We start from the raw sequence: 23,498 nt of genomic DNA on the forward strand, positions 1-23,498 counted from the left end.
AATTAAATGGGGTAATATGCAGAATAAAGTGGCTTGTAAGTATAAAAAGACTATGTATTTTAAGTAGAGATAAAACTTCACAGGATTGCTTTGAAAAGCAAAAGAGATATTTTTGTAAAGCATTTATATAGTGCTTGGTACATAGTAAGGGCTCAATAAAATGGTGGCTATTATTATCAACTCCAGTCTTCAGAATTAAAAAAAAAAAAGACCTGAAGCATTAAAAAGTTTAGGGGTTTTGGTTAACGTCATTTTGGCATTTACTGTTGATTCCAGGATGAGATCCTACGCTTCCTGATGCCCATTCCAGTGTCCTGTCCATACCACATGGTTTCCTGTACATGTCTGAATCCAGGTTAAGACAACAGCTGAAGGCTCTTTCCCCTTCTCACTTTTGTTCAAAAGAATGAACATTTAGCCATTCTATATGCACAGGAAAACAGCATTGTGTTAATATAAGAAGTGGATATGATGAGCACCACAGAATGACACTGAAAGTATTTACTCGTAAATATTCAGTTTAATAGTCCTGTGGCAAGTCACTGCTTTGGTATACCACTGTGGCTTCATTCACTATTTTAAGCCACATGGACATTATTCATTAGTCTAGTTTTACTGTATTTTTCTATCTAGTTTTTAGAAGTGCTTTTATTTCTTGACATTTAAAAAAAATTCCATATAACCATTTCATTAAATTATATAACAGGAAGTGATCTTGTCTAGATGAGAGGGGAAAAAATAAAAACAAAGCCCAGAAAAAATAACTCTATTAGCCAACTGTTACCATACTGGAAGTAATTTTTTTTTTAAAGATTTTGTTTATTTATTTATTTATTTGAGAGAGAGAGAATGAGAGAGAGAGAACACATGAGAGGGGATAGGGTCAGAGGACGAAGCAGACTCCCTGCCGAGCAGGGAGCCCGATGCGGGACTCGATCCAGGGACTCCAGGATCATGACCTGAGCCGAAGGCAGTCGCTTAACCAACTGAGCCACCCAGGCGCCCGAAGTAATTTTTTTTAAGATTCATTTATTTATTTGAGAGAGAAAGAGAGCCCAAGTGTGGGGTGGGGGGAGGGAGGGCAGAGGGAGAGAGAAAGAGAGAATCCTCAAGCAGACTGAGCATGGAGCCTGACAAAAGGCTTGATCCCAGGACCCTGAGATCATGATCTGAGCTGAAATCAAGAGTAGGTCGCCTAACCTACTGAGCCATCCAGGCACCCCTGGAAGTAAATTTTTATAAAAATTTTCCACATCAACATTCATGATGGTTTTATATTGTAAGTTGAAATATGATTCTTGCAATCACAATTCACGGGTTACTTTTTTTAGATAATGAGATCTTCAAATGTCTATCAGACATCTGTTTATCCAAACAAGTAAAATACTTGAAAGATTAAACTTCTTATACTAAGTAAAATCAATCTATTCCCTTAACTTCTTTCCAATAAAAACTCCTTTTCTTTATAACATAGCCCCTATAGAGTGAGGGGGTAAAAATCATTATTCAAAGTAAAAAAAAAAAAAAAAAAGCTAGCCTGACTCTAAGTCAGTGAGATTTTCTTTCTTATTTTTAATCACAAATATTGGTAAGGCTTGCCACTATTTTTCAAAGACATCACTAGAAGGTGAATGGATATTGATGACTAGAACATGAAAGAGGGTAAAGGATGGAAAGAAAGAGAGAAAGAAAAAGAAAGAGAGCAAAAAGAGCATTGTGCTACAACTTTCAAAAAGGTTATTTTTTAACAATGTTATCTAGTCTTTTTTGTATCTAAATATCCTACAAAACATATTTCCTTTACATAATTCACCAAGACAATACATTTATATTCCATGTTCTCTTGTTTTCGTTTTGCATGTTTGGCCACATGAAGTCAACATTAAAGAACAGGCATTTGTTTTTATTCCAAGATTGTGTATGAATTCCAGTCGAGGAGAAAAGGGTACATCTGGCAGCAGTCCGTGGGATGAGTGAAGGGCATGAGAGACTGTGGAGAGCCCATTTGAAAGCTATTGTTGTAGGAAAAAGGACAGTTTTCAATTAAGGAATAGGTAGCACAATGGAAAGACATGGAAGAAAAGAAGGATCACTGTGCAAGGTATGATGTGGTTTTGCCTAGGTCAGAAAAGGCAAGACCATGAAATAAGTCAAGGGAAATGCAGAAGCTTCCAACATGGAGAACAGAGTAGAAGCCTGGTGAGGCTGCGGACTGCAAAGAGGACATGGTACCTGGGAGGGGAGTTTGTTGAGATGGGGAGAAGATGAAGCCTCTTCTGGGACACACTGACACTGGTGGAACCCCCTAAGCACAAGAGGTACTATTCTCAACCCTTGCCTAGTAGGAAACCAGGTGCACTTTTCTTCTACTTTCCTGCATGCTGCAGAGCACAATATGGCACATAAGAAGGGAGGTGGTTCCCATGTAAACTCTCTCACCATGACCATCAGGTGCCACTCCACACCTCCAGGCCAGCAGGCCAGGAGTTTTGCCTTTGAAGGGAAACAAGGTAACTTCTGTGTCCACAAGAAAATCCTCTAATCAGTTTTAGGCAGGTTACTATAGACAATGGCTAACCCAGGCGAGCTTGCCCCAGCAGCAAGCAAGAAAGTCTACAAGAATCAGTGCTACAGTCACTCCCATTTGGTAAAAACACTAAAATCAGGTCCTTAAGCTATAGTTCTTCCAACTGATACCAACCTGGAGCGATGCAGAAATTACTGAGAGGCATAGAGCCAGCCTGTGCCAACTAGATGTCTGTCCCAAAGACCATGGCTGGGTCCCAAATCAATCAACAGTAAGAAATGTGTTTCTGTTAGGAAATCAAAGCCTGGTGCATTTATGCCGCATCAGTTGGTATAATTTTCTGAAAACCTCATCTTCACTGGGCTAGTATCCAAAGTGCTGCTGGATGGGACAAGTGGCCCCATTCATTCAAGTCAACTTGACAAGTAGACAATAGTCCTCAATCCCAAATCAAGTGTTACTTAGTTGTCTTTGCTTTCACGTTGTCCAAACGGAATGCCATAGCCCTGATACTATATATCTTCATGTGCATAAACCATGGAATTTAAACTCTACCAAATGATGTATTAATTTTTAAAAGATTCGCATTTGCTGTGGCACTATCATCTACTTTCTTAAGTATCTGTGTGAGTTTCTATGTCCATTACACAGCTTTTGTAGGAGTGATTGATTTTAGGGAAAACAGTTCTTTACAGGTGGGCACAGGTGCTTAAAACAATAGTATTTAATAATAACTCGACAAGTTTTTTCATCTTTAAAGTCTCTTTTGCATTAAAAGTTAGTATAGAAGTCAATTTTAGCTGCTTGTGTTTGTCTTTTCTCTCTTTCACTGGAAGTGTCTACACAATGTCTATAAAAATAACTCTTATGAAAATTATGTTTAAAAAGACACCAAACACCAAGAAAAAGTAAGTTCTGGTTAAAAGTTAGAATGGCCAACAAGTCTAAAGTGAATCTTGACTAAATGTGAAAAATATTCATTAAAGTAACTTTTCAAGAATATATAAATTTACAATTGTGTAATTCATACTATGAAATAGTTGTTTTCAAAATATTATACTTCCGATTACGTTGGCAACATTGATCCTTGCATAACAGTTTTCATTTTATAAATCACTATGTGACATCCACCTATGGCTCCATACTGTTACTAGTTCAAATAAGACTAAATCTACTTCTAGGTGATAATCCTACAGCAACCCTGTCATGTGCAGCAAAGGCATCTTTGAGGGTGTTTGTGGCATGTGCTGTATGAGCTTGGTATGAAGAAGTCATTAACAATGGAATAAATGACAGTGCGTTATACAAGAGATCGCAGTGTAGCCTCACAGTGGTGGATCTATATGTTTCAACATTGAAACAGGCGAAATACTGTTCTGGAAAATAAAATCAAACTGCAGAACAATCTATGAAATATTGGTTAAGGCAAAACAAGATAAAAATTATAAACCCATATGTATGCCTTCTACTGAAAAAGATCTGGAAAGATGGACAGCACACTGCCACCTCTGGAGAATGAGGTGATGAAGAGCACCTTTCATTGTTTCACTTCTGTATGGTTTGAAATAGGTGAAATGGTTTGAAAGAAAATGCATTTCTGTATCATTCACATATGCTTTAAAATTAAAAAGGATCATATTAAAATGAAAATAAACACAAGAAATTTCACATTATCTTTTATGAAAGACTATTAGCGTGGCTTACCAATTATCTCAGATGTGATTACTTAAAATACAGACTGAGGGTTCTAGAGGGGAGGGTGTGGAAGAATGGGTTAGCCTGGTGATGGGTATTAAAGAGGGCACGTTCTGCATGGAGCACTGGGTGTTATACGCAAATATTGAATCATGGAACACTACATCAAAACTAATGATGTCATGTATGGTGATGTAGAACCCTCTAGAACCCTCAGTTTGTTTCTCAGAGTCCATAGTCTCTCATGGTTCATCTCCCCCTCCGATTTCCCCGCACTATTTTTTTCTCTAAAACATAGTAAAATTGAAGCTCTACATAGTTTGGTAAATCTGGAAGGCAATTAACCAGAATACAAGTTTCTCTTATTTAGTTTTTTTTTTTAATTTTTATTTATTTGCGAGAGAGAGAATGAGAAACAGAGAACATGAGAGGGAGGAGGGTCAGAGGGAGAAGCAGACTCCCCGCTGAGCAGGGAGCCGGATAGGGGACTCAATCCCGGGACTCCAGGATCATGACCTGAGCCGAAGGCAGTCACTTAACCAACTGAGCCACCCAGGCGCCCTCTCTTATTTAGTTTTTGATACAGTACTAATATCTTTATTATACAGCCCTTTAAACACAAATATGACATAACTAATATTATGAGGAAACATGATTTATGTTTCCAGAAGTAGAAATGGCATTATACTGTGCTAGCCACAGAGTTTGTCCTGGACTTCATTACAGTATCCACTATTAATCTGTGTGGTGCCTTATCAGACTGAATACAGGCAAAATATACCTGGTCATAAGACAATCACACCTCTGAACTCATTACTCTTGTATTAATTACACCAACTGCATGAACTGGTCACCTTGTTTGACCTCAGATGGGAGCATTCATGGTGGGTGACACAAATTTTTTGCAGCTCTGTGAAATGACCATCAAAGTGCCATGAGTATGAGTATTGATTTGGGGGTGACAAATAAATCTTAACAAGTAGGGGAATTCATAAAAATGGAATCCATGAATGATGAGGATCAACTCTAATAGAGAAGATAATCACACTTTTTTTTTTCCCTTTTAGGAGTGAGTCAATTCCATTTTCCTGTTTTTAAACAATGCTACAATGGAGAATTGTACAGTAGTCACTCTTACCTCTGGTTTTGCTCTCTGCAGTTTCAATTACCCATGGTAAACTGTGGTTGAGAAACGGACAATCCTTCTGACATTTCATCAGAAGGACAGTAGTAGCCTAAAGCTACATCACAACGCCTACATCATTCATTTCACTTTATCTCATCATGTGGGCATTTTATCATTTTACAGCATCCCAAGAAGAAGGGTGAGTACAATACAGTGAGTTATTTTGGGAGAGACCACATTCACATAACTTTTATTATAGTATATTGCTACATTCTATTATTAATTATCATTAATCTCTTACTGTGCCTAATTAATAAATTAAACTTTATTGTAAGTATGTGTGTATAGGAAAAAAGAACATGGTTTATGTAGGGTTTGGGACTATCTGTGGTTTCAGGAATCCGCTGAGGGTCTTGGAACATATCCCCTGCAGATAGGTGGGGACTACTGTGCAATGTTTTCATATCCTTGCAAAGACTACTGCTGAAAGAAGTTTTTGCAAGGAAAAAGAGGGGGAATAGGGAACCTGGAAACTTGGGATCATGGACATCTAGGATGGCACTACATGATCAAATCATGTACAAGGACAGGTATTTCCTATGTTTGTCCGTTGGCCAAAGTGCAAGACAGGGGTGCACATCATTCAGTTCTGAGTAGCCCCAAACTCCACAAAGAATCCATACAGGGCAGGCAGCTCTCCCAAAGGAAAGGGCCTCTGACTTTCACACTTTCTAACTAAACCAGCTCAAGCCACTTTAGAGGAAAGGAGTGTCCATTCTTGAGACTTCTTTGCTCCTTCTTTTGTTTGAAAATTCTTTCTCCATTTGAGGGAGAAAAGACTTTTTTTTTTTTTTTCTGCTTCTTTCACTGCCAGTCTGCTGTCTTCATTGGTAATGTTCTGAGGACTTTACAGAGACTGACATCTTAGACATTGCAGACCATTCTAACTCAGCTTAGCCGCTGAAGCTGAGCACAGCTGAGGAAAGCACTCAATTAGCAACTCCATCTTCAAAGGCTATATTATTCTCCCCTCAATACACATGTGTAACTCCCATTAGCATTAATGGGAGCTTTGGGAGCCCACCGCTCAGAGAATATACCTCCAAGTCTATTTGCTTGATGAGCATGCAATTAAACCTTATGGCCCAAATTTTTCAAGAAGGGCATAGTAAGTACACCAAGTAATCACGCAAAATCAAGCGTGCTTACTCTGATAAAGTAAGCTATCACTTCTATTTAAACATGAAAAAAGAGTGGTCCAAATTAGGCCTATTGTCATTTCATTTATCCTCTTAGAGGTAGACAATGGCCTTTCATGGTGCTTCGGGGAAAAAAGTCACTCCTCTATTATAAAAAGTTTAGTTATATGTTTTCATAAGCATCACTTAACAGACTGGCCTCAGGGATAACAATGTCCAATAAGAACAAGATCATTTTAAGTGAATTTCCTACACACAAAATCCAGCATGGTACCTACATACATTCAGTGCCTTTTTGTGTCTTCTACTTAATAACTTTATTATAACTCAAAGTTAGGAAAAACCTGATTTGGCATTTAAAACAAAATCAATTAGAGAGGAAAATGCTCGCCACAAATAATAAAGGTGTTCTTATTGGGAAATAATGATTTTCATTCCTTTACCTCATTCCAAAGAGACTTGCTCAAAATTTTCAACATGGAATCAATACATATTATAGCTTCAATAAAATATCAATGTATGTTAGTTAATCTGTATTGCATCCATAATCTTGATCATACCTCCATGGAAAAAAATCCTTTTGACTAATTTAGTACCATTTAAATCATTCATTTTCTCCTGCCCACACACTTTCCCCAAACTTTTTTTTTTAAAGATTTTATTTATTATTTGAGAGAGAGAGAGAATGAGAGAGAGAACATGAGAGGGGGGAGGGTCAGAGGGAAAAGCAGACTCCCTGCCGAGTAGGGAGCCCGATGTGGGACTCAATACCGGGACTCCAGGATCATGACCTCAGCCAAGGCAGTCACTTAACCAACTGAGCTACCCAGGCGCCCCACTTTCCCCAAGCTTTAAAGAGAAGGTTATAAATAAGAATTTTGCTCTTTTATAAAGAAGAGTTAATTAAGCAATTTTAAACATATAGAAGTGAATTACTGATCTAGTATTGGCATATATTATAATCTCCTTTAGGATGAGATATAGTATTCAGACTTTGTAATTATTTAAGAAATTAAGGGTATCTTAGGTACTGGATCATAAATACTAATCAAACAAAGTGCAATAGGCCAATGAACTTGTCAAAAAGACAACAGAGTCCCCACCGAGTTTACCAGAATGCTGAGATGTTAGGAAATTTTTCAAATTTAACCTGGTAGAGGAGCTAGGTGAATATCCCCCCTTTTAAAATTTCATCAAATATACAGTCTTCATAACAACATTTTGTATTGATATTTACTTAACACTTTGCCTTACAAGGATGACAGCAACCATCTTTTCATGGAATTTCATAAGCCAATATGTTAAAGACCGGAGCATCTCAAAATTGAACACAGTGATGCCTTACTTCAGATCCTATGGAAGACTGAATAAAGAATGATAAACATAGGGTGCCAGGGTGGCTCAGTCGGTCAAGCATCTGCCTTCAGCTCAAGTCATGATCTAGGGTCCTGGGATCCAGCCCGGCATCGGGCTCCCTGCTGAGCAGGGAGTCTGCTTCTCCTTCTCCCTCTACCTCCTTCCCCTGCTCATGCTCTGTCCCTGTCTCTTTATCTAAATAAATAAATTATTTATTTATTTAAATAAATAAAATCTTTTAAAAAAAAGAATGATAAACATACATGAGATTCTCAATCATGGTCTATGGTTAACAGAATTATTAGTGATGGCAAATGTGAAAAGGAATTTACTGTTTCTCATCAAAAAAGGTTGCGGATTGTTTCTATCATACCTGTAACCTGACTCAAATTGAGATATCCTATCAGTTTGTCTCCTACACAGAGCCACCTTTCAAGGGAGAGAGATAACTGTTGGTTTTATTACAAAAGTCTATGTAGTTTCCTTCTTAGTTTTTTTGTTTTGTTTTGTTTTTATTTCCCCTCTGAATTACTCTGGTTAAACCTGCCAACAATATAGGTGTGTTATTAATCTTCCCAGAGTGATTTTGTCCTCTGTGTTGCTGAGACTACCTTCACCAGCTGATCCAAAACTTATCCAGAGCTTCAGCGGGCACATACGCAGCCACCTCTTATTTAGAAATAATTTCGTTGGTAATGGTTTAACTGGAGACTAATATTGTACAAGACGACATTTAGTCAAACACCCTTATAAGCACAACCATCCCCTACTTTCTGTAGCTTTTGTCCAAAATATTCATCTTTAAAAATACTTTTTCTTAAACATGGTCCCTCTTTATAAAAGAAATAAATATATTTCCATCTAGAATTCATGAAATTTAGGTGCCTCATGAGAATGTAAAGCAAATTGATGGCTACTGATTACAATTATCTAAAATATTTGTGGAAAGAAGGGAGAGAGGGAAGAAAGAAGGGAAAGAGGAAAAAGAGAAGGGAAATGTCTACTCAGCGCCACTGATAAGGGCTGGTCTATGAAGTACCTTCTTATAACCTGAGGCAGCTGAGAGTTGTATAGTTCTCAGGAGAAGGAACTGCAGTATCATTCTGGAGAAATATCTGATGACTGCTCACCAAGTGAATGTGCAAAACCTGTTATATGGAGGTTATTTATTTCTATTCCTAATTACTAGGCTATAGTCAACTTCAGATATGTCACTCAAGCAATTCCAACTTGTAAAGCTTACCTGACATATTATTTCAACAACTCTTTGAGTGTACACTCTGTAGCACCCGTTTTATAGGTGCTGGGCATACAAGCATGGATAAGTCAAACACAACCTCTCCCTCATGAGATAAGCAACATCAATTTCAGTCCCATTTAAAAATACCCAAAACATCCAAATTGTAGTCATTGAAGAACCAAAATAATAATAAACTGAGTGAATAAACGTTCATAAAAAGAAGCATTTCTCTATGTGTCTGTGTGCATGCACAAAAAGGTGAATTCAATTTTTTCTGCTCTTCATCTTCAAACTCTTTTGCAAAAGTTGCCATTAAAAGGCAAATGATGGGGCAATGTCAGCACAGAATACCCTCAATAGGGAATAACTAACTAGAGAACTAAAGATGTACCTTCTTTGAGTCTTGTTGATTTTTTTTTTTTTTTAAATACTAACTCTGAAACTGGTAGGTTGTTCCACTTAAAGACCTTGATTTTAAATTGCCATTTCTTTTTTACACCCAATTAAACTGTCAGTGTAATGAAGAATTGTCCAACTGAGTAGAACTGTGAGGATCTTACTGCTGCTTTCTGTGGTCTTAATTTGCAGATGCTTTTGCCTAAAATAAGAATTTAAAGGCACCTCCTCAACAATAAGACGTGTAAAGTTTCCACCAACTGCTGTTCAAGACAGTGAAAGAACACTTACTGCACAAAATAGCCCTCTGTGGGGTATAGCAAAGAGAATATTCTCCTATAACAGTTAAGATATTTGAGCTCTGAAAAACTATGCCCCTGACTCTCTGATAAAGACTGAATAAAGACTATTAAATACAAAGGGCTTGGTATTTTCGGTTAGCTCAGCAATTCTAATAACTGATAATATTCAAGAAGAACAAACAAAACTGACTCTGGACTGTTGATTTTCCTGAAAACATATTGTTTACAAAGTCATGAATGGTGCTCAAAGATTCTCTGAACAATTTTCTTAGTGAAGGAGGACTATTTTCTTGTTAGGTTATCAGACTAATAGTAAGAGATCTTGGTAATCTCCATCAACCAGAGATTTTAAAGGGAAAGTCAACTCGGTTCCAACAACTGACATGACCAGTGCCGACCTTCTATCTTCCCATGGTTACCTCAGACAGATATTTAGGAAGAACTCCTGTAATCAGCCTTTTGGGGTCCTTAAATCTTCCTTAAAGTGAACACTTTTTAATGCATTTTCTTTGCATCCGTCCCTTATATTCCACACCACCCCACCTTTTCATGTTCTCACAGCTCTCTTTCTACCCTTGTTAAGAAGAAACTCAAGGATGATGAGAAAATGGCCCTAAACAACCAACCCAGTGGCCCTTCTCACGACCATTAAAATATTTGTCCCATGTTCTCATTCTTGTACTAGGGATCCAAAAAAATCAATCCCTCTTACTCATCCATATAACTTTATATTCAACTGTACCCTTTGCAATACAGCACCAGAGGGCAACATGAAGCAGTGAACAGAAAAAAGGATTTGGAGTCAGAAAACCTGGTAATCAGCTACATTTAATATCTATGAGATTTTGGTCAAGCAAATTTTAAACTTTGGTCCCTGTGAATTGGGACCATCCCTTCATAGTCCATCATGTTCTTAGCAGTCTTCTCTTTCAAGGTTAAAGATCTTTCTGGATCTAATAGAGGGAATGTCTACATACTAAAATTCAGACATCCCCAAACTGACTTGCATGCTTGGTGATTATTAATTCTGTAGGAATATTCTTTTTCTTTTTCTTTTTTTTCTCTTTCTTTTTCTCTCTTTTCTCTCTATCATTCCTCCCTCTCTCCCTCCTTTCCTTCCTTCCTTCCTTCCTTCCTTCCTTCCTTCCTTCCTTCCTTCTTTCCTTCCTTCCTTCCTTCCTTCCTTCCTTCCTTCCTTCCTTCCTTCCTTCCTTCCTTCCTTCCTTCCTTCCTTCCTCCCTTCCATTCTTTCTTTCTCTCTTTTTCTTTCTCCATCCAATATTGAGAAAGGGAATCTGAAAATCTTTTAAATATTCAGTTTAGAGATGAACCCTTGAAGGAAGCAGCCCCCACCACACTCCTGCACTTCTCTGAATTTTAGTAAGTAATGACACCAAATGTTAGAACTAGATTATATTAAAATAAGGAATACATAGTATCTTGCAGAAAGGATTATTTTTGCCTCAGTGATGGTGGCAGTGGTGATATTCATATGGAAGAAGCAATGGAAGACCGGCCTTTTAGGATGGAGGAGTAAGAGTGACCAGATTAAGTCTGGTTAGTACATGGAACCCCTGTGTAAATTGCACAGCCACCCTGTTCCGGGAGAGAGCAGTCTGTACTCACCGCATGAGTACAACTGTACGTTCAACAGAAGAGGAAGAAAACAAAGCTAATATAGTCTTCATAAATTTAGGAACTCAGGATTATAAACAGTGGCCAAATCCTTTTAATTCCATGCTAATCAATGGAGGGTGAGTCAGGAAAGACATTAGCTCTTCCATGTTAGACTTAACATCCGTGCATGCATATGGACAACTATCTTTTTTTTTTTAACAATTATATGTAAAACAGAATGCAGATCTTCTTTCCCTTGGTTTTATCTCTGGCAGAGCTAGATTTTAAAATGTCTGAATAAAATTTTAGAGACCTACTATATGAAAATGAAAGCAAAAATATTACTTTCACAAATTTTAGAAAAAAAAACAACAACATATAATCGACTGCACATACTCCTGAGCCCTCCCAGGGCTTTGATAGGCACTGTGCAAGCAAGGGCCTTGACAATGAGGCTTCCTTAGCTACAGGGATAAGTCTGTCTCTACCTCAACTCCATGCCAGATTACTTCTTCTCTACCATTCCCAATAGATTTTCTGGCACCAGAAAACAGTGATTGTTTGGTGAGGGTCTCTGACCAAGGATTTATCACTGAAGGATACAAGAAGAATGGTCCCTGAGCCTGATCAATGCCGTTTCATGTAGATAGGCTTGCTTGAAACATACTATCAACATTTTTTGTTTCTTTTTAAATTATCAGAGCCATATTTTAAACATGTTGATAGGGAACTAGGACAAGACTAGCCCAAACTCCAGTCTTTCTGGGCAAAACCCCAGTCCTTCAGGCTAGCATTAAACATCTTCCTTGGTTCTTTGTCATGGGTTTATGGTAAATTATTGTGAAAAGTAATTTAAGTCAGAGTGGACTCTTTCTCCTAGGCGATGATTTATCTGTTTGTAAACTGAGATGAGGGAGTTCCATTTGCTGTTGAGCCAGTGAGTGCTAACTTTATTAATGCATCTTTGCCACAAAGATTAATGGGACCCCTCAGTAAGTCAACGGTAGCACTTGATGTCAGTTTACAACAGGCTTGGCAATACCTGTAAATTCAGATCTGTCATCATAAGATATAATGACATACATAAAATCAGAGTGTAAACAGAAGATATGGTAGGGTATAGGGCTCCAACCCAAGCTGTTAGGCCTTCCAAAGCAACGTATCCAAGAATGTTCCTATTTTGGAGTATATGCTAATGACTTTTCCTCAGGGGTAAAAACACCTAACCTCTCATTTTTTTTAATAAATAAATATTTTATTATGAAAATCAATTTTGTTTAATGAAGTCTTCTGAAGGGGAAAATGTTTTAAGATATTTTATTAAAATCATTTCATATTTAGGTATGCTTTGTCATCTCCACCTAGAGCAAAAAGGAGTCATAAAAATGGTTAGTGCAGCCATAGTAAAAAATCCCTTTTACTATTAGTTGGGAGAGAAACAAATGGGAATATTACTTTGAAGGTAATGACTTAAGTTTTTTTTATTGCATCATATTTTCTCAAAACCTAAGCAAAGTATACCCCAAATCACGCTACGAATAAAATATAATTTTCCCTCAGAACATTTTTACTCATCAGAAAAAAAGGTGAGTTTAATGTTTCTGTCAGCTGAGGCTTCATATGTCAAACACATCTTACATTTCAACAAACCTTACTGTCATATTGATGGAATACTCAAAGAGACATTAGTTTTTACGCAGGTACTAGCTTAGAAAGGTGTAAGCTGAATTCCTGTGAACACACTTCTAAAAACAGACTTCATTATTCCCAACCACAGTATTTTATAACTGCTTTGTCATTTTAACCAAAATTATGGTTTCTCGTCAAGATATTGTAGCTTCCTTGAAGGCAGGTGGTAGTAAAGTCTTTTCCATCTTTTTATTCCCAGCCCTTAACACAATCCCTGGGATAAGGGAGAACCATATCATCAAATGAATAAATTCATGAATAATACAAATTGCTTCTCATGCATTCTGTGCCTTTTCTAAATGCAGAAGCAACATAAACATATTCAGTTATTGCTGAGTTTTTTGTTTTGTTTTTAATAAAACCTGAAATGAAGTAGTTCTGGAAGAAAACAAAATATTTAGAAACTTCTTTATTAAATTTGTCATTTGTTCACTCAATCAACAAATATTTACTGAAAATTTATAACGTGTCAAGCATTGCACTGTGTGCTAAATCTTGAACAAAACAAAGTCCTGCCCTCCTGAAACCTCCAGTCTAAGCATGAAGATAACTCTGTTTAAGATGAAAGAAAGGCTTTATCTCATTTTCTTTAAAATACACTCCTCAATCACTTACGAGAGGATGACATTCAAATTTCAACGGCTCTGTGGAGCCCAAGTAGTCAGTTGGTGGCTCACCCGTCTAGACCACAGGATTATTTAGTGGACAAGGCAGCCTGACTTAACAACTATAAAATTATGTGTCTTTCTAGACTTAGAAAGATGGTCTGCCTGCACCAGAAAATTCTTCACACACACAGCAGTGATCTTTAATCAAAATAATTTAAAATTATTTATTGATAATTTTAATAGTAGTACTGGTGGTAATAATATTGGTGAGGATAATGATATTCACCACAATGACTCACATTTACTGAGGGCCTAGCACTTTGCTAAAAAGCTTTATGAAGATCATCATCTGTGATCATTCTCTCAGGTTTAGGGAGCAATTTTTCTTATTCTCTCCACTTGACAAATAAAGAAGCTGAAGCTCAGAGAGGTTGAGAAAAGTGTACATAGCAACAGAGCAAATAGTGGAGTCAGGATTTGAACTCAGATCTGTCTGCTGGCAGAACCTGAACTCATACCCAAACTTTCTATCACCTGCTACACCAAAGGTGGTAGCATAGATAATCGAAAAGACAAAAACAAAAGCCAAGCGAACAAAAACCTTTTCTATTACCTATTTAAATATTGATATGATATATGAGATTTTCTTTTTTTTAGATATTATTTATTTTTTTTAAGATTTTATTTATTTATTTGACAGAGAGAGAGAGAGAGCACAAGCAGGGGGAGCTGCAGGCAGAGGGAGAAGCAGGCTCCCTGCTGAGCAGAGAGCCCCGATGCGGGGCTCAGTCTCAGGACCCCGGGATCATGACCTGAGCCGAAGGCAGACGCTTAACGACTGAGCCACCCAGGCATCCCTTTATTTATTTATTTTATTTGACTGAGAGAAAGACAGCAAGCAGGGAGAGGGGCAGAGGGAGAGGGGGATAATCTTGAGCAGTCTCTGCTCTGAGCACAGAGCCCAACATGAGGCTTAATCTCACCTCTCTGAGCCGAAACCAAGAGTTGGATGTTTAACCAACTGCGCCACCCAGGCACTGTGATGTATGAAATTTTCCTATTCTTCTAAAATATATAACTAATGATGCTCATTTTCATGGACATTAAAAACAATTATATGTTTTTATCTATTCTGCGACCTAGGACAGTCCAGTGTAATAGAACTGAGGTCATATTTTAAGTATGACCCTAGTCTGACAGAGGCAGTCCAAGGAATTGTATACTAGGTACCAATGTGCAATCATTCTGAAGACTATGGAAATATGTGTTAATACAACATTAAGCACAAATGTAAGAGGGAAAAAATGAAGTTAAAATTCTTGGTATTGCATATTAGAGATCATTGCACTAATACTTAATCTTCAGTCATTCCAAATAACTTGGTGACACATGCATGGTTTCAGACTTTCACATCACCTTATTTCCATGTGCAAAGCCAATTTTCAGTCATTTATGCTAAGCAGTGTTTTATAAGCCATAGCAAACTTCTTTTCCAGGATAGCTGATCTTCCCTTTCCATCATCACAGCCATGCATTCATTTCATGAATATTTATTGAATTACTATGTGCCAGGCACAGTCCTAGATGCTGGAGATTCAACAGCGTGCAAGAGGGCTAAACCAAACAGCTCGGCTTTAAATGAACAATGAAGGGAGAAGGAAGGAAATTACGATTTTTCAACAACTTTTGTATTTGGATCACTGTGCCACAGGCTTTATACATATATGCCATTAATTTCTAAAAACAGCTCTAAAACATAGCTAGGATTATCCTCCACTCTAAAGATGAGGAGCTTCAAGTTTAGACTCATGTAATGTGTCTAACCCCATAGAGTCAGAAACAGTAGACCCTTGATATGAACCCTTGTCTATCTAGCTACAAAGAACATTCCCTTTCCATAGTAGTTCCCTCTGTTTCAACTAACCCTCTTTGTAGTTCCCATTCTGTCCGTCTGGATTTCTACTTCTCAAACTCACCTTCCATCCTACAATGGCCATTGGAATAATGATCAATTTCTTCCTTTGTAAGTAAAGTGAGATTAATTACTGCCCAAATCGTCTTTTACTACATCATATGTGTTTACACAACAATATCTATATATCCTTTCTTTATATGTATACACTCATTCCACAAATATTTGTTGGATGCCCAGTAAATCCTAGGAATATTTCTAGGCCAGAGAGAAACGCAATTGAACTTATATGCAAAGGGGGGAGGGGCACATAAAATAAAAATTTCAAGAAATGGAGTATAATTTCACATAGTGGCAAGTGCTATGAAGCAAATTAAACAGGGCATACATACACTATATGTAAACATTGCATGTACAAAACACACACAAAACACATGCACATATCTATGTACACGAATATACTTCCCCAACAGGACTTTTGGTTTAACTATACAATGTATAAGTATTGATAATTAATAACTAACTTTATTAAGAGCCCTAAAATTGTATATTATGTAATAGTTTTCTACCATCATTGATCTTCTAGTTATCTGATAAATGATAGATCTGTGAATATCCAAGGATTTAAACAAACACACACACAAACAACAACAACAAAAAAGGTGTGCATGTCCACTGAAAACTGTTAATATTGATTTGCCAGTCTCATTCATGATACACAGCTTCATTCTTTAAATAGCCCTTTTGGTGTTATACTTTAAAAAATGCAGGATCTCTTCTGGGAAAACCCAAACTGGTATCAAATTCATCATCCGAACATGCATATCATAAAGCCTGAGAAAAAATTTAACAGGGCTATACTTGGGGTCTATTAGTTAGAAAAAAACTTTTTCTATCTATTAGATCTATTAGTTAGAAAAAAACCCATTGTGCGAAAATATGTATTTAATGCAAGGGTGAAGTTTAAAAATCAAGGAGAAGCTTAAAGATACAAACAAAAGAAAAAAGGAAAGCTTTGACATGTAAATTAAAACACAATTTCATTTAGAAAGACCATAGATAAGACAGTTTTTAAATCTTCCTGTTATTTAATAAAATATATTAAGGAAATTAGGATGCATGTCATCATACTTGTGTTTAATGTGGCATTAATTCACAAGTCATTGTTTGTTTGTTTTTAATAAGATAAAATAAGTTACATGCTCTTTTAAGGAGATATGTAATTAGGATTTTGATAATTAAACCCTAGATGGGGCATTTGGTATATGTATGCCCTAAATCCCAATAAATTATGCATGCACAACTTTTAAAACTACATCTTAATTAGTAGCTTAAAATAAAACTAATTTTGAAAGCCAGGAAATTGATTTTTTTTAATTGTTCAACTTTTATCAATGAAAGTCCACCAAATATTCAGTCTTCAATTATAAACATCAATTATGCATAAAGGACTGTGAATTGCATGCTAAATTACTTTAAGTATTTTAGCAAACCCCTTTGCAAATTTCAACTCATATAGAGACAGTTTGTTAACTTAGTCACATGATTTCTTGCTTGTGTAGTTTGCTCGTTTTAGCCAATGAAGTATGTCCCAACCTCATTTTCTTTTATTACTCCTTTTTACTTCTACTCTATTCTGAGGTACTATTGCCTATACCCACCTGTGATGGTTAATTTCATGTTTCAACTTGAATGGGCCGTAAGATGGTCAGATAGTTGGCCAAAGCTTATTCTGAGTGTAACCGTAAGGGGTTTGGATGAGGTTAACATTTAAATCAATAAAGCCAGTAAAGCAGATTGCCTCTCCTAATGTGAGTGGATCTCATGCAATCAGTTGAAGGTCTGAAAAGAATAAAAAGGATGACTCTCCTCCCGGTAAGAGAATTCCTCCTGCTTAATTGCTTTTGAAATGGGACATTAGCTTATTCCTGTCTTCAAACTCATCCTGAAACCTTGGCTCTTCCTGAGTCTCAAGCTGCTAACCTTCACACAGTATCATCAGCTGTCCTGGGTCTCCAGCTTACTGATTCACCCTGCAGATCTTGGGAGTGGTAACCCTTCTTAATAGCATGAGCTATCTCCTTATAATGAATCATATTTATATTATATAATAAATCATATATATATATATATATCCATTTCTGTGGAGAACCCACTTGTATCTACCACCAAATATTTAGCAATTTCTTACCTATGCAACTAGGTTCATGAAGCTTTTCTCTATCCCTAACACTTTCTCACACTTGTTCTGCCTGATAAAATCCTACATTCTTTAAGCCTCAATCCAGAGGTCTCTTCCCTCCCATTATGTATCATCAAGGTAGGACTTTTCCACACTTCACACACCCATGGCACATTAGCACTGTTGTCTTTCATGTCATACTTGTCTGTGGCTGATCAGCTGAAAGAACATTGTTCTTCCAGGAAAATATCTTTTATAAGTACATCAAAAGTAAATAACCTAAGGGCTAGAATACATTGTCACAGTGTAATACAGCAGTGATTATTTCTGACTGGGTGAAACCCAAAGAAAATCTTAGCGGTATGACCAAGAAAAAAAATCATTTCAAGCTCTCTAGACCTTGGTTTCTTACATCAAAAATAAGAGATTTGGCTTGGTAAATACCAAATTCCCTCCCAGATCAACATTTCCACAGTGCCATTAATATCCAATCAATAGTAAATACAGGACTTAATATTCATTTTAAAATCGTTAAAAATAATAGGAAGCCAAAAGAAAAAACAAATTGTTCTCACTTAAATGCAATGATTTACAAGTGCACTCATTCTCTCTGAACCCTTTAAGACATAATCCCAGTGTGGAAAAACTAGTGATAAGGATTCAAAGAAAGCAGCATGCATCACCAACAGAATGGTCCTTAAATGTCTGATCACAAGGAAACATGAAAAAGCCTCAGCTCACAAGTGCACCTTTTCCCAAATGTTATCAGTTTTCATGTCTCTCCTTACAATGGTCTCCCATGGACCTTTGCACATGGGCTCCTGCCTCGATGAACACTAGCATGTAAAGAACAGTTATTTTTAAGTACTCAAGATCACACTACTGGAAGTCCGAAGGTTCTCTGTACTCACATGGCTCTGCCCACCACCACTTTTCAGCAAGGAAGTGGAGTACACAGGAAGTCTTTATTATGTTGTTATCAATATATCCAACTACTCAACTAGTTTATAAGACACTCAGGACCATAATTGTCAGCAAGTTTGTTCTGTGTTGGCCACCCTTCCTTTTGTTTCAGTCTTTCATAAAAATCCTTTTGTGTGACAGTCAAGCAGCTGTGCTTTGTTCTTTAATGTTCCTAGCCTGGTCCCCAGCCGCGACCACTTTATAACATAAACAGCAAAGTACCATTTTCACAGCGGGGACAACTGTGTTCATCTTCAAAAAGAGGCATTAATAAAATGAGACTGTAATGAACATGCTAATTCTGATCACAGAGTACTGCACAATGGTGGAGAGCATTGACTGCCTTCTCCCTGAAAGATTGTAAAAGTTGTTTTTTTTTTAACAACTGCTATAATGGCTTACATTTTTGAAACCAACATATTATGCAAACATTTCTCTCCATTTCCCAATGAAATGCCTTCTCTGTCTCATCCAACTGCTCACTGTGTGTTTTACTATCTCAGTTACAGTCACCTTCAGGGAGCATATTTTTTCCATCTTGCAAAAACTGGCTTCTGAAATAGGCATGTCACTGAATCATAGGAAGCTAAAGAGAAATCTCAGTGATCCCAGTCCAGTGTCTTTGCCTTCTCTGTACATGTGAAGATAAAAAAAAAATAATAAAAAATGAAGATGAAGAACAGGGAAGTAGGGAAGTTAACACATATGCTCAAGATGCCACAGCTATTTTGGGACAGAGCCAGAGTTAGAATTCAAATTACCTGACCAAGACTTGGGAACTTTGTATATTGTCTTATGTCTTGATGGTGACCATTCATAAATTAGGATGCATTTGTGTGGAGTAAACATAAGTATCATTTCATAAAATACATCTGCAAAACTAGGTAAGTTGTCTCATATTTGCTTATTTTTTTAGGCAATAATTTTACTTTATACGTTCTGTGAAAAAGCTAGTTTCCTGTAAGTAGGTAAAAGCAACAGTGTTATATATTATACCCTGTTTTGTTGTGGTAGTGCTGGTGATGTTTTGGGGGCAGTGTTATTCGGGAATGAGCAAGTCTCCATAAATAATCCGCTAAGCTTAAAAAAGAATGTATTACATGCTGCTTTGGATGACAATAATACATGTATTTTCTGAATACTGTTTGAAAAATATCTAAATTCAAGAAACATGACATATAATCAGACAAGTAGATGCAAAATTTAGTAATATCTCACTTTCCTTTCCCAGTGACTGGTAACATGTAACTGAGAGAACATTTTCATCCCCAGTTATCATTATATAAATTTATACTACAAGACTTATCCCTGACAAACTTTGGTCAGTAAGAAATTATGATCAGTGAGGCACTTGGGTGGCTTAGTCATTAAGCATCTGCCTTTGGCTCCCAGGTCATGATCCCAGGAATCTGGGATCAAGCCCCGCATTGGGCTCCCTGCTCCTTGGGGAATCTGCTTCTCCCTCTCCCACTCCCCTGCTTGTGTTCCCTCTCTCGCTGTGTCTCGCTGTCAAATAAATAAATAAAATCTTAAAAAAAAAAAAAAAGAAATGATGACCAGTGAACCAAAGATTCAGAAAGAACTAAATCCATTTGGATAATGATCCTCTTCTTAAAGCACCCTATCTGGTCATACTTGTGCCCTTGAAAGCCTCATTTGTAATCTAAAAACCTTCCAATTCTACAATTAGGCAAGTCTCAGCCCTTAATAACCTCTCAATGACATCTGAAGCCTTGACTTAAAGTTCTGCTGAAGAGGGAAAACATGTGTACGACAGATACACGCATCAGCATCCTCAAGTACAGCAGAACAAGGGAGCTAGTTTTTGTTTGTGTTTCCACAGGCAGGGCAGCCAAAAAAATTAAAATATGACCTAGACGCCGTACTGCATTCAACTCCCCATTCTCTTACTACTTCTTCTATGAACTATGGTGCACAGTGTACAAGTGGTAATTGCCTAAATATCTCATTCCAGGGCATGTTCAGCCTGGGCTTGTAGTTATCCTTCCTTATGAAAACAGTGTTTCAGAGTGAGGGTAATTTGAAGCTAGCTACAGAGGGAAGGTTTCCCCTGAAATACTCCCTTTAATGCACATGGGTGGTCAGAGTATTATTTCACTGTCCTCTGCATTAGCCACAAAGTTCAGATGTCTAAATCTCCAATTAATTAGGTTCTCTAGTAGCCTGTATGAAATAAATTAGTGATCTCCATCCAGTCCACTTAGACAAAATCCATCATGACAGTTGGCACATTTTTGGCATTGTCAGTAAAATAGGGAAAAAGTAAATGAGCCATGTGGACGAAATGGGCATCTGATGAGGGCTACTGACTGAAGGTGTACAGCAGTTTCAGCCAACGGCATAGCACAGAGCTTGAGTGTCTGCCAAGGTGATCTGCAAGAGCAAGTGAACTTAAATGGGCACAAAGCTCATCAAGTGTAGTATGAAACTCTTCACAGTCATTTTAATTAACTGTGCACCGTGTTCATATTCTATGAATGTGATTTTACTACTGGAATATGTTGTCAAGACTATTATTAATAGAATTATAAATAGTTATTTAGAAATTTTAAACCAGGAGGTAACCCTAGGGAACAAAGATAATTCCCAACCCATTTATTTCATCCCACAGGGAGATATGAAAACTATTCTAAGTTATGTTTAGACTACTTTTCCATTATCCAAAATACCTTTGAGTTTTTCTCATGAAACATTTCCAAAATTGCTAAACATAGTCTTTAAAAAAAAGGTTTAACTATCTTTACTAGAATCATAGATTTTCATACAAATGTACTTACATATGACAGCTATTCACACAGAAAGCTAAGATATTAAAATTCTCACATGTATTTGTTTTATAGAGGAACTTGTTGAATAAAAGTAGGTAAGGTGGGGGGCCCTAATCAACTGGGAGGCAGGAAAACATAAATCCATGTGAAAGTCTAAGTAAAATAATATTTTCCTCCCAAGTTTTTGCTAATCTCTTCATCAATGCATAAAGATTAAATCAAGCCAAACGACTTGTCACTGTTTCCTTTTAAGGGGTGAATTCAAGGAAGTCAGAAGGTAAAGAAAAAAAAAAATTTTGGTAAATTTTACTTTATTGTACCTTTGTATTACACTTCCTACATAACAGCATTAGTTCTAAACTAGGTGAAGAAATGAGATTAAAATTTTAAAAGAAGATCAACAAATGAGTCTGTGTTTGTTTCATATGTGAACACCTGAAGAAATTATTCTACAATTTCAGATCTGCTAAGTTTATGTGAACACATATATGTATATATATATATATGTACATATATTTTGAAGTACATGTTAGAGTCTTCATAAACATAGTCACTAAGACTCCTTCCAGTTCTAAAATCTGACTTCTGGGCGCCTGGGTGGCTCAGTTGGTTAAGCGACTGCCTTCGGCTCAGGTCATGATCCTGGAGTCCCTGGATCGAGTCCCGCATCGGGCTCCCTGCTCGGCAGGGAGTCTGCTTCTCCCTCTGACCCTCCCCCCTCTCATGTGCTCTCTCTCTCATTCTCTCTCTCTCAAATAAATAAATAAAAAATCTCTAAAAAAAATAATAATAAAATAAAATAAAATAAAATCTGACTTCTAACTCCCATTTGCTCTTTTTCCCCCTATCTTATTCTTGCCTGAGAGATTTTAGTCTTTCCATCACCTTTTCAAATCTTCATTTTTTTTTAAGATTTTATTCATTTATTTGACAGAGAGAGATCGAGAGAACACAAGCAGGGGGAGCAGCAGAGGGAGAGGGAGAAGCAAGCCCCCTGCCGAGCATGGCTGCCTCTTCCACACTCTGGGAGAGTCACTGTATCTGACCAGTTTTTATGTTTGCTTCTAGGTCCTGAGTCTTGCACTATAGAAGTAGTGCTAGAATTCTCACCTTTATGCAGAAAGCTTATCTAGCTCTTCTTACTTTCATTTTGTTTTATATAGGCCTACGTGCTGCTGTAGAGCTAAAACTCCAGCCCTAAAGCATATAGTCCTTTTGGTTATTATCTTGGGTTATGAGATTATAAATTGTCCCTCCTCTGGAGAGTCTCTCATTGTTTTTCACACCTGGAAACTTCTTTCTTGTTTGCAAGCCTAATCATGCATTCCGTCTTATTTTCAGATATTTTATCAACATCTCAACGTGTTTATAGGAGGATGAGAACTTTGTTTATAAACGTAACTTCTCATAATGGGCAGAAATGTAGCTCAAATCTGACTTACTTGTTTTTAAGCATCATTCTGTTACATGCATTTAAAAGATCTATAACCAGTTGGTCAGTATTTCTCCTGAGACTTAGTAAGATATTTACAATATTTGAAACATATTTTAAGATGTGTAAGTAAATAATCTCATTTTCTAGGCTTCTTGGATTAACTAATTGATTTTGGTAATCAAAGATTACCAAAGATCTAGAAGGAAATGTTTTTGATTTTGTAAAACATACGAAGTGAATACATCCCACAATGGGAAAAAACGGAGTGGAGAACAAATGTTCTTAATCCATGTTATATTCCTCTGTGGTAATGCAATTTTGATCCCTTTTTTCCACTTCCCTTAATCTTAAAAAAGTCTATTCTCGTAAGTGGTGGAATCAAGCAAAATGAAGTTCAAAGCAAAACACAATGAACAAACAAATTGTGCGTGACAGAGAAAGACATAAAGGCACAGAAGTGTT

The 23,498-nt window shown here is 36.9% G+C and overlaps 1 protein-coding gene across 2 annotated transcripts in view; it reads right to left on the reverse strand.

Annotated features, from left to right (window-relative positions):
* Positions 1–23,498, reverse strand: part of PTPRD (protein tyrosine phosphatase receptor type D) — a 2,419,801-nt gene that overhangs the window by 303,624 nt on the left and 2,092,679 nt on the right. The window lies entirely within an intron of this gene.

The sequence above is a fragment of the Mirounga angustirostris genome, unplaced genomic scaffold (assembly GCF_029215605.1).
Source record: "Mirounga angustirostris isolate CCGP_5_RB_7025 unplaced genomic scaffold, mMirAng1.0.hap1 SCAF_15, whole genome shotgun sequence".
NCBI classification, from domain to species: Eukaryota; Metazoa; Chordata; class Mammalia; order Carnivora; family Phocidae; genus Mirounga; species Mirounga angustirostris.